This window comes from Schistocerca gregaria, chromosome 3 (genome assembly GCF_023897955.1).
Source record: "Schistocerca gregaria isolate iqSchGreg1 chromosome 3, iqSchGreg1.2, whole genome shotgun sequence".
Classification (NCBI taxonomy): Eukaryota; Metazoa; Arthropoda; class Insecta; order Orthoptera; family Acrididae; genus Schistocerca; species Schistocerca gregaria.
Genome location: NC_064922.1, coordinates 59,617,587 through 59,630,196, shown reverse-complemented (window position 1 = coordinate 59,630,196; position 12,610 = coordinate 59,617,587).

Here is a 12,610-nt window from a genome sequence, read left to right as displayed (position 1 = left end):
AATATAAATAAATCATAAAGTATCAATACTATTTGTAGAAAAAATCTACATAAATGAATTCTAAATTCAACACATTAATCTGTCAAAATAGTAAATAAATTAATATTAATCAATATAACAGAAAATATTTTAACCATATGGTCCTTTCGTACTAATATGGATTAACAATCTTAGAATAGAAACCGACCTGGCTCACGCCGGTCTGAACTCAGATCATGTAAGAATTTAAAGGTCGAACAGACCTAATCATTGGGCTCCTGCACCCAAAATTTTTCTTAATCCAACATCGAGGTCGCAATCTGCTTTGTCGATATGAGCTCTCAAAAACAATTACGCTGTTATCCCTAAGGTAACTTAATCTTATGATCATAAATTATGGATCAAAATAACAAACATAAATAAATGATATAGTAATGAAGAGTTTATCTATTCTTCATGTCACCCCAACAAAACATCATCATTAAATATAGAAAGACAAACAAAAAACTATATAAAAGTAAAATGTCAAGCTCTATAGGGTCTTCTCGTCCTAAAGAAGAATTTAAGCCTTTTGACTCAAAAGTTAAATTCAAAAATTTATTAAGAGACAGTTGATTTCTTGTCAAGCCATTCATTCCAGCCACTAATTAAGAGACTAATGATTATGCTACCTTTGCACGGTCAAAATACCGCGGCTCTTTAAAAATACGCTCAGTGAGCAGGCCAGACCTCAAAATATAAACAAGAGGACATGTTTTTGATAAACAGGCGGAAATCAATTTTGCCTAGTTCCTTATAATAAGTTCACAAGGTAAAAATTTCATACAAATAAATATACTAATTCTATCATTATTACAAAAATTTTAAAGTAAATTAATAATCTTAATAAAAAACCTAAAATATTTATAAAATCAAAATAAAAAATAATGAACTAAAACGTAATCTTAAAGATAGCTGGTTTAAAGCTTACTATTATATTTCTATAAAATAAATTATAGGTTATTAACTTCAAAGCTTATCCCTTAAAGAATAAATAAGTTAATATTTTTACTTAACAAATTAAATAAAAACAAATAACTTTAAAAAATTAAATTTTTTCTTAAGAAACTAGATATCTTGGGAAACGATTAACATCTCATTTCTATAAATAATTTAATAATAATTATGATACATTAACTATAAATTATTTATAAATCAACCCAAATCGAGACAAGTAAAATAAATAATAAAATTTTGATAAACCCTGATACAAAAGGTACAATAAATAAAATCTACTTAAAAAAATTTAAAATAATATTTCATAAAACACTTACATTACCAATAAACTATAATTTAAAAAATCAATTCTATAAAATATACTAAGACAAAAATACAATAAAATTATTTATATTAAATAATTAAATAAACAAAAAATAAATATAATAAAATAAATAATCAAGATATCCTGATTTGCACAGAAAAATTTTCAGTGTAAATGAAACACTTTACTAATAAGTTATATCTTGAAACTCTTCCTAGATACACTTTCCAGTACATCTACTATGTTACGACTTATCTCATCTAAATTGAAGCTACTTTAAAATAAAATAGAATAATCAATAATGAGAGCGACGGGCAATGTGTACACATCTCAGAGCCAATATCAGTTAAATTAAATAAATTAAATTACTATCAAATCCACCTTCATTAACAGTATTTCACTATCAAATCCGTTATAAACAAAAATCTATTGTAACCCACCTCCTCTTAACTATAAGCTGCACCTTGACCTGAAATATTTTATAATTATAAATCTTGAGAATTATAACTCTAAAAAGATTCTCTGATAACGGAGATATACAAACAAATAAATTAAGTAGAGTAAATCGTGTATTATCAATCATGGGGTAGGTTCCTCTGAATGGAATGAGATACCGCCAAATTCTTTGGGTTTAAAGACCTTAACTAATAGTACCCTGGTAAATATAATTAACATTTAAAATAATAGGATATCTAATCCTAGTTTATTATTTAAATTTCACAGATTCATAAAAAGGGCCACAAATAAATTTTAACATTTCACCTTACAAATTTATATTTCAACCCTAATAATATAAACAACTGTTTTAACCAATAATATTCACTTGTATCAATCGTATAACCGCGGCTGCTGGCACGAATTATGCCGATACTAAATCAATTGCTAAATCCAAAATCACTTGATAATTAAATCAAATTACTGCAAAAACAACATTTAGTCTAACAAAACTTACATATAATACAAAGAAAAAGTGAATAAACAAGCAAGAATAAAACTTTTAAAAATAAAAAATAAGAAAATTTTAAATCTATTAATTCAGGAAAAAATAAAAGATTCAAATATTTAAAGAAAAAAAAAGAAAAAAACCACAAACATTAACAAAAAAAAAAGAAACGCCCCTATGTATGACCACAACAACTTCTCTATTATATATAATTAAAGATTAATATGGAACATGTATAGCAATAAATGTATTATATTCTTTCTTATTTAATCTTTTTTTTCACTAATAAATAAAGAAAGATTAAATAATATAATAAATATATTTTATACAATTATGTAATTTAATATCATATGTTATTAATATGAATTCTTTTTTTATATTAAGTTAAATTTCATATATATTAGTTAAATAATCTAATTATAGATAATTTACATAATTATATTATTATAATTAATATAATTATTTATATTAATTATAATATTTTATATTTAAATTAATAATTTTATTTATTATATCCAATTATAATAATATTAAATATTAAATTACATATTATTATATATATTATATTATAATAACCTATTTTAAGCTAAAAACATAAGTAGCTATAATCCTAGGTAAATAATTGCATTAAAATAATCAATTGATAATGGTAAGACCTCGATGTTGGATTAAGAAAAATTTTGGGTGCAGGAGCCCAATGATTAGGTCTGTTCGACCTTTAAATTCTTACATGATCTGAGTTTAGACCGGCGTGAGCCAGGTCGGTTTCTATCCTAAGATTGTTAATCCATATTAGTACGAAAGGACCATATGGTTAAAATATTTTTTGTTATATTGATTAATATTAATTTATTTACTATTTTGACAGATTAATGTGTTGAATTTAGAATTCATTTATGTAGATTTTTTCTACAAATAGTATTGATACTTTATGATTTATTTATATTTGTTTTGAATTTTCTTTTATTGGTTATTTGTGTTTTAATTAGTGTTGCCTTTTTAACTTTATTAGAGCGTAAGGTTTTAGGTTATATTCAGATTCGAAAGGGTCCAAATAAGGTAGGTTTTGTTGGAATTCCTCAGCCATTTAGAGATGCTATTAAGTTAATTTGTAAGGAGCAGCCAATTCCTATTATATCTAATTACCTACTTTATTATTTTTCCCCTGTTTTTAATTTAATGATTTCTTTAGCCGTTTGAGTAATTTTTCCTTATTTAACTTATATGTGTTCTTTTTCTTATGGATTTTTATTTTTTTTATGTTGTACTAGATTAGGTGTTTATACTGTTATAATTGCTGGTTGATCTTCTAATTCAAATTATTCATTATTAGGTTCTCTTCGTTCTGTTGCTCAAACAATTTCTTATGAAGTTAGTTTAGCTTTAATTTTATTGTCTTTAATTATTTTAATTGGTAGTTTTAATATGTTTGATTTTATAAACTATCAGCTTTATTGTTGATTTATTATTATTTCTTTTCCTTTAGCTTTAGCTTGTTTTGCTTCTTGCTTAGCTGAAACTAATCGTACTCCTTTTGATTTTGCTGAAGGGGAATCTGAGTTAGTTTCAGGATTTAATATTGAGTATGGTGCGGGTGGTTTTACTTTAATTTTTTTAGCTGAATATACTAGAATTGTCTTCATAAGAATGTTATTGGCTTTAATTTTTTTGGGTGGTGATTTTTATTCTTTTATATTTTTTATTAAGCTTGCTATTATATCTTTTGGTTTTATTTGGGTTCGTGGAACATTACCACGGTTCCGTTATGATAAATTAATGTACTTAGCTTGAAAAAGTTTTTTACCTTTATCTTTGAATTTTTTTATTTTCTTTGTTGGTTTAAAGATTTTATTTATCTCAGTTGTTTAGTGAAATTTTTTGAGAAAAGTTAATAGAAGAGTTAAACTTCTAATTTTATGTTTTCAAAACATATGCTTTTCCTAAGCTAATTAACTTTATTCCTTAATTAATTTATCTCATGCATTTGCGACAAGGACATTAATTAAGAAATATGTGAAGTAAATAATTGTTAAGATTTGACCTGTTATAATATAAGGTTCTTCAACAGGTCGTTTACCAATTCACGTTAGTAAGCATACAACAACTACTATAATTCAGAATAAAATTTGATTAATAGGGTAAAATTGAATGCCTCGGAATGGTGTTTTATTATAAAATGGTAAAATTATTAAGATTCTAATTGATAAAAATAATGCAATAAGACCTCCTAACTTATTAGGGATAGATCGTAGAATTGCATATGCAAATAGGAAATATCATTCTGGTTGAATGTGAACTGGTGTTACTAATGGGTTGGCAGGTACAAAGTTATCTGGATCTCCTAATAGGTAAGGATTAATTAAACATAGTATAATTAATAATGATGTTATTATTACAAATGTAATAGAATCCTTAAAGGTAAAGTATGGATGGAATGGAAGTTTTTCAATATCTCCATTTAGTCCAAGAGGATTATTAGATCCTGTTTGGTGAAGAAAAAATAAATGAATTGCTGCTATAGCAGCAATAATAAATGGTAATACAAAATGGAATGTGAAGAATCGATTTAATGTTGCATTATCAACAGCGAATCCTCCTCATACTCATTGGACTAAATCTGTTCCTAAGTATGGGATTGCTGATAATAAATTAGTAATTACTGTTGCACCTCAAAAAGATATTTGGCCTCAGGGTAAGACATATCCTATAAATGCAGTTGCTATAACTAAAAATAAAATCACTGTACCAATTATTCAGGTATGTATATATATATAAGATCCATAGTAAATTCCCCTTACATGTAAGTAAATACAAATAAAAAATATAGATGCTCCATTTGCGTGTAAGGTTCGGATAATTCAACCATTATTTACGTCGCGGCAGATGTGTACTGCACTACTGAATACTATTTCAATATTTGATGTATAATGTATAGCTAAAAATAGTCCAGTTACGATTTGAATTACCAAACATAACCCTAATAGGGATCCAAAATTTCATCAAAATGAAATATTTGTTGGGGCAGGTAAGTCAATTAAAGAGTTATTAATAATTTTAATTAAAGGATGTCTTAATCGTAAGGGTTTATTCATAGTAATTATCTTATTTTACGAATAGGTCCCTGATTAATATTGGTGATTTTAACAACTGCTAGTAGTGCTAAAAATAAATAAATTATTATTATTATTGTAATAATGAATGTTGGTCTATTATATAATTTTTCTAAAGATATTGTTATTTCTTGATAATTGATTGAATTATCAAAATTTATAGTTTCGGTGTTTTTGAAAAAGTCTATAAATATATATATATCTAGAATAATTAATATTAATATGATAAATACTCAAATTATTAATGTAATAATTATAGTGATTGATTTAGGCTGAAATATTTCGTTTGATGCAATTCTTGTAATGTAAATAAATAATACTAGTATACCACCAAGAAATGTTAAAAATAAAATATATGATAATCAATATCTTTCTATTATTGTTCCTGTTATTAATCCAACTAGGAAGGTTTGAAGGATAATAAAAAGCATTATTGATATTGGGTGTCTTAATTTAATAAAATTAATATTTATTACATTTGATAATGATATAATTATTATTTTGATCATTTCAGGGGTTAGTTTATTTAAAATACCGGTTTTGGGGACCGATGATGGAAGCTTTTCCACCTCTGAAGTTTTAAAAGTGGGGGCTGGACTTATTTCCGGTTTACAAGACCGGCGTTTTTTTTTTAAACTATTAAAACTAATGTTTATATTCTCTATTTTTACTTCTTTATTGATTTATTTTGCTGGTGTTTATGTTTTTTCTTCTAAACGTAAACATTTATTAATGGTTCTTTTGAGATTAGAATATATTGTTCTTTCTTTATTTATGTTAGTTATTGTTTTTCTTATTGAGTTTGATTATGATTATTTTTTTCCTGTTATTTTTTTAGTTTTTTCTGTTTGTGAGGGTGCTTTAGGTCTTTCTATTTTAGTTTCAATAATTCGTTCTCATGGTAATGATTTTTTTAATTCTTTTGGTTTATCTTTATGTTAAAGTATTTATTTATAACTAATTTTTGATCTCTCTTTGTTTATTAAATAATTGTTGATGGTTGGTTCATTCTTTAATGTTTCTGTCGGGTTTTGTTTTTATAATTTGTGTTTATTCATATGCTGATTTGAATATAATTAGATATTATTTTGGTATTGATTATTTTTCTTTTAGTTTAATTTTACTTAGTTTTTGGATTTGTTCTTTAATAATCACTGCTAGAGGTTCAGTTTATTTAAGATCATAACATTCTAATTTTTTTGAGTTTATGGTTCTGATTTTAATAATTATGCTTTATTGTTCATTTGCTAGATTAAGTCTTCTTTCTTTTTATATTTTTTTTGAGGCTAGATTAGTTCCTACTTTACTTTTAATTTTGGGTTGGGGTTATCAACCTGAGCGTTTGCAGGCTGGTGTTTATTTAATTTTTTATACTTTGGTTGCTAGATTACCTTTATTATTAGTTTTATTTAAGGTTTATGATTTTTCTAATACTTTATATTTTCCTTTATTGGTTGATTTTGGTTCTTATTATTTTATGTTTTATGTATTTATAATTTTGGCTTTTTTAGTTAAGATACCTATGTTTTTGGTTCATTTATGACTTCCTAAGGCTCATGTAGAGGCCCCTATTTCAGGTAGAATAATTCTTGCTGGTGTTTTATTAAAGTTAGGTGGTTATGGTATTTTTCGTGTTATAAAGGTTATTTCTTATTTGGGTTTAAAGTTTAATTATTTTTGATTGTCTTTAGGTTTATCTGGGGGTGTTATTGTAAGATTTATTTGTTTTCGTCAGGTTGATTTAAAGTCTTTAATTGCATATTCTTCTGTTGCTCCTATAAGAATGGTTATTGGTGGATTGATGACTATGAATTGATGAGGTTGTGTAGGTTCTCTTTCTCTAATGGTTGGTCATGGTTTATGTTCTTCTGGTTTATTTTGTTTATCTAATATTATTTATGAACGTTTAGGTAGACGAAGATTATTAATTAACAAGGGTATAATTAATTTGATGCCAAGAATGGCTTTATGATGATTTCTTTTAAGATCATCAAATATGGCTGCTCCTCCTTCTTTAAATTTGGTAGGTGAAATTGGATTATTAAATAGAATTATATCTTGATCTTCTTTTAGATTCTTTGCTTTGATTTTTTTATCTTTTTTTAGAGCTGTTTATACTTTGTATATATATTCTTATTCTCAGCATGGGAATTATTATTCTGGTGTTTATACTTGTTCTCTTGGTTATTTTCGTGAATATCATCTTTTACTTTTACATTGATTGCCTTTAAATATTCTCTGTTTAAAGGGTGAATATTTCTTTGTTTAGTTTGCTTAAGTATTTTAATTAAAAATATTGTTTTGTGGAATCAATGATATGAAGTTTTTCATCTTAGGCCGTGAATTTATTTTCTATTTGTTCTTTGAGTTTTTTTTCTTTGTTTATTTCGAGAACTATAATTTTTATTTTAGGTATTTATTATTTAATAATTGATTATAGAGTTTTTGTTGAGTGAGAGCTTTTCAATTTAAATGGTTCTATAGTTGTTATAACTTTAATTTTGGATTGAATATCTCTTATTTTTATATCTTTTGTTATATTTATTTCTTCTTTGGTTATTTATTATAGAGAGGATTATATATCTGGTGAAAAGAATATAAATCGTTCTATTATTATTGTTTTAATATTTATTCTTTCTATAGGTTTTTTAATTATTAGTCCTAATTTAATTAGAATTTTATTAGGTTGAGATGGTTTAGGTTTAGTTTCTTATTGTTTAGTTATTTATTATCAAAATGTAAAATCTTATAGTGCTGGTATATTAACTGCACTTTCTAATCGTATTGGTGATGTTGCTATTTTAATTTCTATTGCATGAATGTTAAATTTTGGTGGTTGAAATTATATTTATTATAATGATTTTATTTCTAATTCTTTTGAAATAAAGCTCATTACTATATTAATTGTTTTAGCAGCTATAACTAAGAGAGCTCAGATTCCTTTCTCTTCATGACTTCCTGCTGCTATAGCAGCTCCTACTCCTGTTTCTGCTTTAGTTCATTCTTCTACTCTTGTTACTGCTGGTGTTTATTTATTAATTCGTTTTAGACCAATATTGGATACTTATAATTGTGGTTGATTTTTACTTTTAATTGGTTGTATAACTATATTTATGGCTGGATTGGGCGCTAATTTTGAGTTTGATTTAAAGAAGATTATTGCTCTTTCTACTTTAAGACAACTTGGTTTAATAATAAGAATTTTGGCTATAGGTTATCCAAAGCTTGCATTTTTTCATTTATTGGCTCATGCTTTATTTAAGGCATTATTATTTATCTGTGCAGGTTCAATAATTCATAATTTGAAGGATTCTCAGGATATTCGTTTTATAGGATCAATTGTTAATTTCATACCTTTAACTTCAGTTTGTTTTAATGTTTCTAGTTTATCTTTGTGTGGAATACCTTTTTTAGCGGGATTTTATTCAAAGGATTTAATTCTTGAGATGGTTTGTTTAAGATGAATTAATTGTTTAATTTTTTTTCTTTATTTTTTTTCTACTGGTTTAACTGCTTCTTATTCTTTTCGTTTGTTTTATTATTCAATATCTGGTGATAATAATTTTTATTCTAGATTTTCTTTTGATGATAAGGGTTATTATATTTCATTTGGAATAATTGGTCTATTGTTTGTTGCTGTTTTTGGTGGTAGTCTTTTATCTTGATTAATTTTTCCTATTCCTCATGTGATTGCTTTACCTTATTATTTAAAGTTTTTAACTATTACAGTTGTTATTTTAGGTGCTTATTTAGGTTATCTTATTTCTAATTTTGATTTTTCTCATAATTTATTTTCTTTAAGTATACTTTCTTTTGTTAGATTTGCTGGTTCTATATGATTTATACCTTTTCTTTCAACTAAGTTTATTAGATATATTCCTTTAAAAATAGGTTATTATTCATCTAAGTCATTTGATTATGGTTGAGGTGAATTACTTGGTGGTCAAGGTTTATATAGATTATTTATTTATTTAATTGGTTATATTCAAGGTTGATATGATTCTAATTTCAAGATTTATCTTTTAACTTTTATTTTTGGAATATTTATTTTGGTAATATTGTTTTTCGTTTACTTAAATAGCTTATAATTAGAGCGTGACACTGAAGATGTTAAGGAAGTATTTTTACTTTTAAGTATTTATAAATATAGATATATTATTTTTACAGTGAAAATGTAATGTTTTATTTAAAATATATAAATTTTAGAAATGTTAACGGAGTTTAACCGCTAATATAAAAAGTTAGCAGCTTTCATATTGGCTTTACATTTCCTTAATTGGAACTATTATAGTTCAATTATATTATTAACAGTAATACGCCTCTTTTTGGCTTCAATTAATAAGAATAAGGGTAGTACATACCAATCTTCCAGGTCGAAACTGACTGCAATATTTCGCTTCTTATTCTATTTAAGGTTGATTGATAATATCAATACTTTTTGAATGCAACCCAAATGTTATATTTAACTACAACCCTTTATTCTGCTCATTGTAATGCTCCTTGGTTTCATTCATGGTATAGTCCTCCTAATAGAACTAGAATAAAAAATATTGTTGATACTGTTCAGATTATAATGTCTGAAGTTTTAAAAATAATTACAATTGGTAGAATTAGTGCAATTTCTACATCAAAAATTAAAAAGATTACTGCGATTAGGAAGAATCGTATTGAGAATGGTATTCGTGCTGATCTTTTTCGATCAAACCCACATTCAAATGGTGATCTTTTTTCTCGATCATTAATTAATTTTTTTGATAGTGTTGTTGCCAGGATTATAACAATTATTGGAATAATAAATCTAAAGAAAACTCTTGTTGATAGAATTAGAATTGTTTTTCTTGATTTATATCAAGCTTTCTGATTGGAAGTCAAATGTACTATTTATACTAGAAAAACAATTATCTACCTCATCAATAAATAGAGATATATAAGAATAATCATACTACGTCTACGAAGTGTCAGTATCATGCTGCTGCTTCAAATCCAAAGTGATGTCTTGGTGAAAATTGATTTATTGAGTGTCGAAGTAGACATGTTGATAAAAAGATTGTTCCAATAATTACGTGTAAACCATGGAATCCTGTTGCAACAAAGAATGTTGATCGATAAACTGCATCTGCAATGGTAAAAGGTGCTTCTCAATATTCATATGCTTCAAGTATTGTAAAGTATAGTCCTAATAACACTGTGAAGAATAATCCTTGTAGTGCTTGAGTATGATTAGATTCCATTAAACTATGATGTGCTCATGTTACTGTTACTCCTGATGCTAAAAGAATAGCTGTATTAAGTAATGGAATTTGTATAGGGTTAAAGGGTTGAATTCCTATTGGAGGTCATAGTATTCCTAGTTCAATTGTTGGTGCTAATCTTCTTCTAAAGAATGCTCAAAAAAAAGAAACGAAAAATAATACCTCTGATGCAATAAATAAAATTATTCCTCATCGTAATCCAATTGATACAAATCCTGTATGTAATCCTTGATATGTTCCTTCTCGTACTACATCTCGTCATCATTGAATTATAGTTAGTAGGGTAATTCCAAATCCAATTATGAATAAGTTAATATTAAATAGGTGGAATCATTTTGCTAGTCCTGATACTAGGACTATTGCTCCAATTGCTCCTGTTAATGGTCAAGGTATATAGTCTACTAAGTGGAATGGGTGGTTTGAGTGAGTTGTTAACATAGGTTTAATATACTTCTCTAGAATATAGAGTTCTTAGAATTGAGAAAACATAGGCTTGAATTATTGCTACTGCTGATTCTAGAATTAATAGAAGTATTTGTCCAATAATTAGTAATGAGATTAAGTTTATTGCTATAGATGGTCCTGTGTTTCCTAATAAGGTTAATAATAAGTGTCCTGCAATTATATTTGCTGCCAACCGTACTGCTAATGTACCTGGTCGAATAACATTACTAATTGTTTCAATTAGTACTATAAATGATATTAATGCAGGCGGTGTACCTTGTGGTACAAGGTGTGTAAATATATGATTAGTATGGTTAATTCATCCAAATAATATAAATCTTAGCCATATAGGTAGGGCAATTGCAAATGTTAATGCTAAATGTCTTGTTCTAGTAAAAATATAAGGGAATAATCCTATGAAATTGTTAAATAATATTATAATAAAAATTGAGATGAAAATGAATGTTGTTCCATTAAATGATTTTGGTCCAAGAAGTGTTTTAAATTCATTATGTAAGGTTAAATTTAGTTTATTTCAGATAATGTTAATTCGTGATGGTGTAAGTCAAAATAGTGATGGGATTAATAATAGTCCTAGAAATGTTCTAGTTCAATTTCATGATAAATTAAAGATGTTAGTTGATGGGTCAAATGTTGAGAATAGATTTGTTATCATTTTCAATTTAAGTTTTTTATTTCAATTATTCCTTTTTCTGCTCTTTCAATAAGGTTAGGTTTAAATGAGAAGAAGTTTATTTGATTAAACAAGATTAATGTAGCTGAAAATATAATGAATAGTGAGAATCATATAAGAGGGGATATTTGAGGGATTTGGATATAATTTCCCCATCAGAAGTAGTCGTTAATTTACTATTATTTGGTTTAGGAGACCATTACTTACTTTCAGTCATCTGATGAATTTCAAGGTGTACTAATTTTTTTTAGTTACTTTAGATTGACACTCTAATGTTATTTATTTTAACTAACTCCTTAAATTATCTTAGATAATCACTTAATAAATAAATTTACTGAAGTTCTTTCAATTACAATTGGTATAAATCTGTGGTTTGCTCCACAGATTTCTGAGCATTGTCCAAAGAATAATCCAGGTCGATTTATTGTGAATGTTCCTTGATTTAACCGACCTGGCGTTGCATCAATTTTAACCCCTAATGCAGGAACTGCTCATGAGTGTAGAACATCTGATGCTCTTGTTAATACTCGTACTTCTGTATTTATTGGTAGGATTGTTCGGTTATCTACATCTAGTAGTCGGAATCCATCATTTTCTAGGTCTTGTTCTGGTGTTATATAAGTGTCAAATTCTACGTCTATGAAGTCTGAATATTCATATCTTCAATATCATTGTCGTCCAATGGTTTTAATTGTAATTATTGCATCTACTGAATCATCAAGTAAATATAATAGTCGTAATGATGGAAGGGCAATAAAAATTAATGTAATTGCTGGTAAAGCTGTTCAGATTGTTTCAATTAAATGTCCATGAAGTATATTACGGTTAGTATAGGCAATAAATAATATATAACTTAGGGCATAACCTACAATTACTGTAATTAATAAT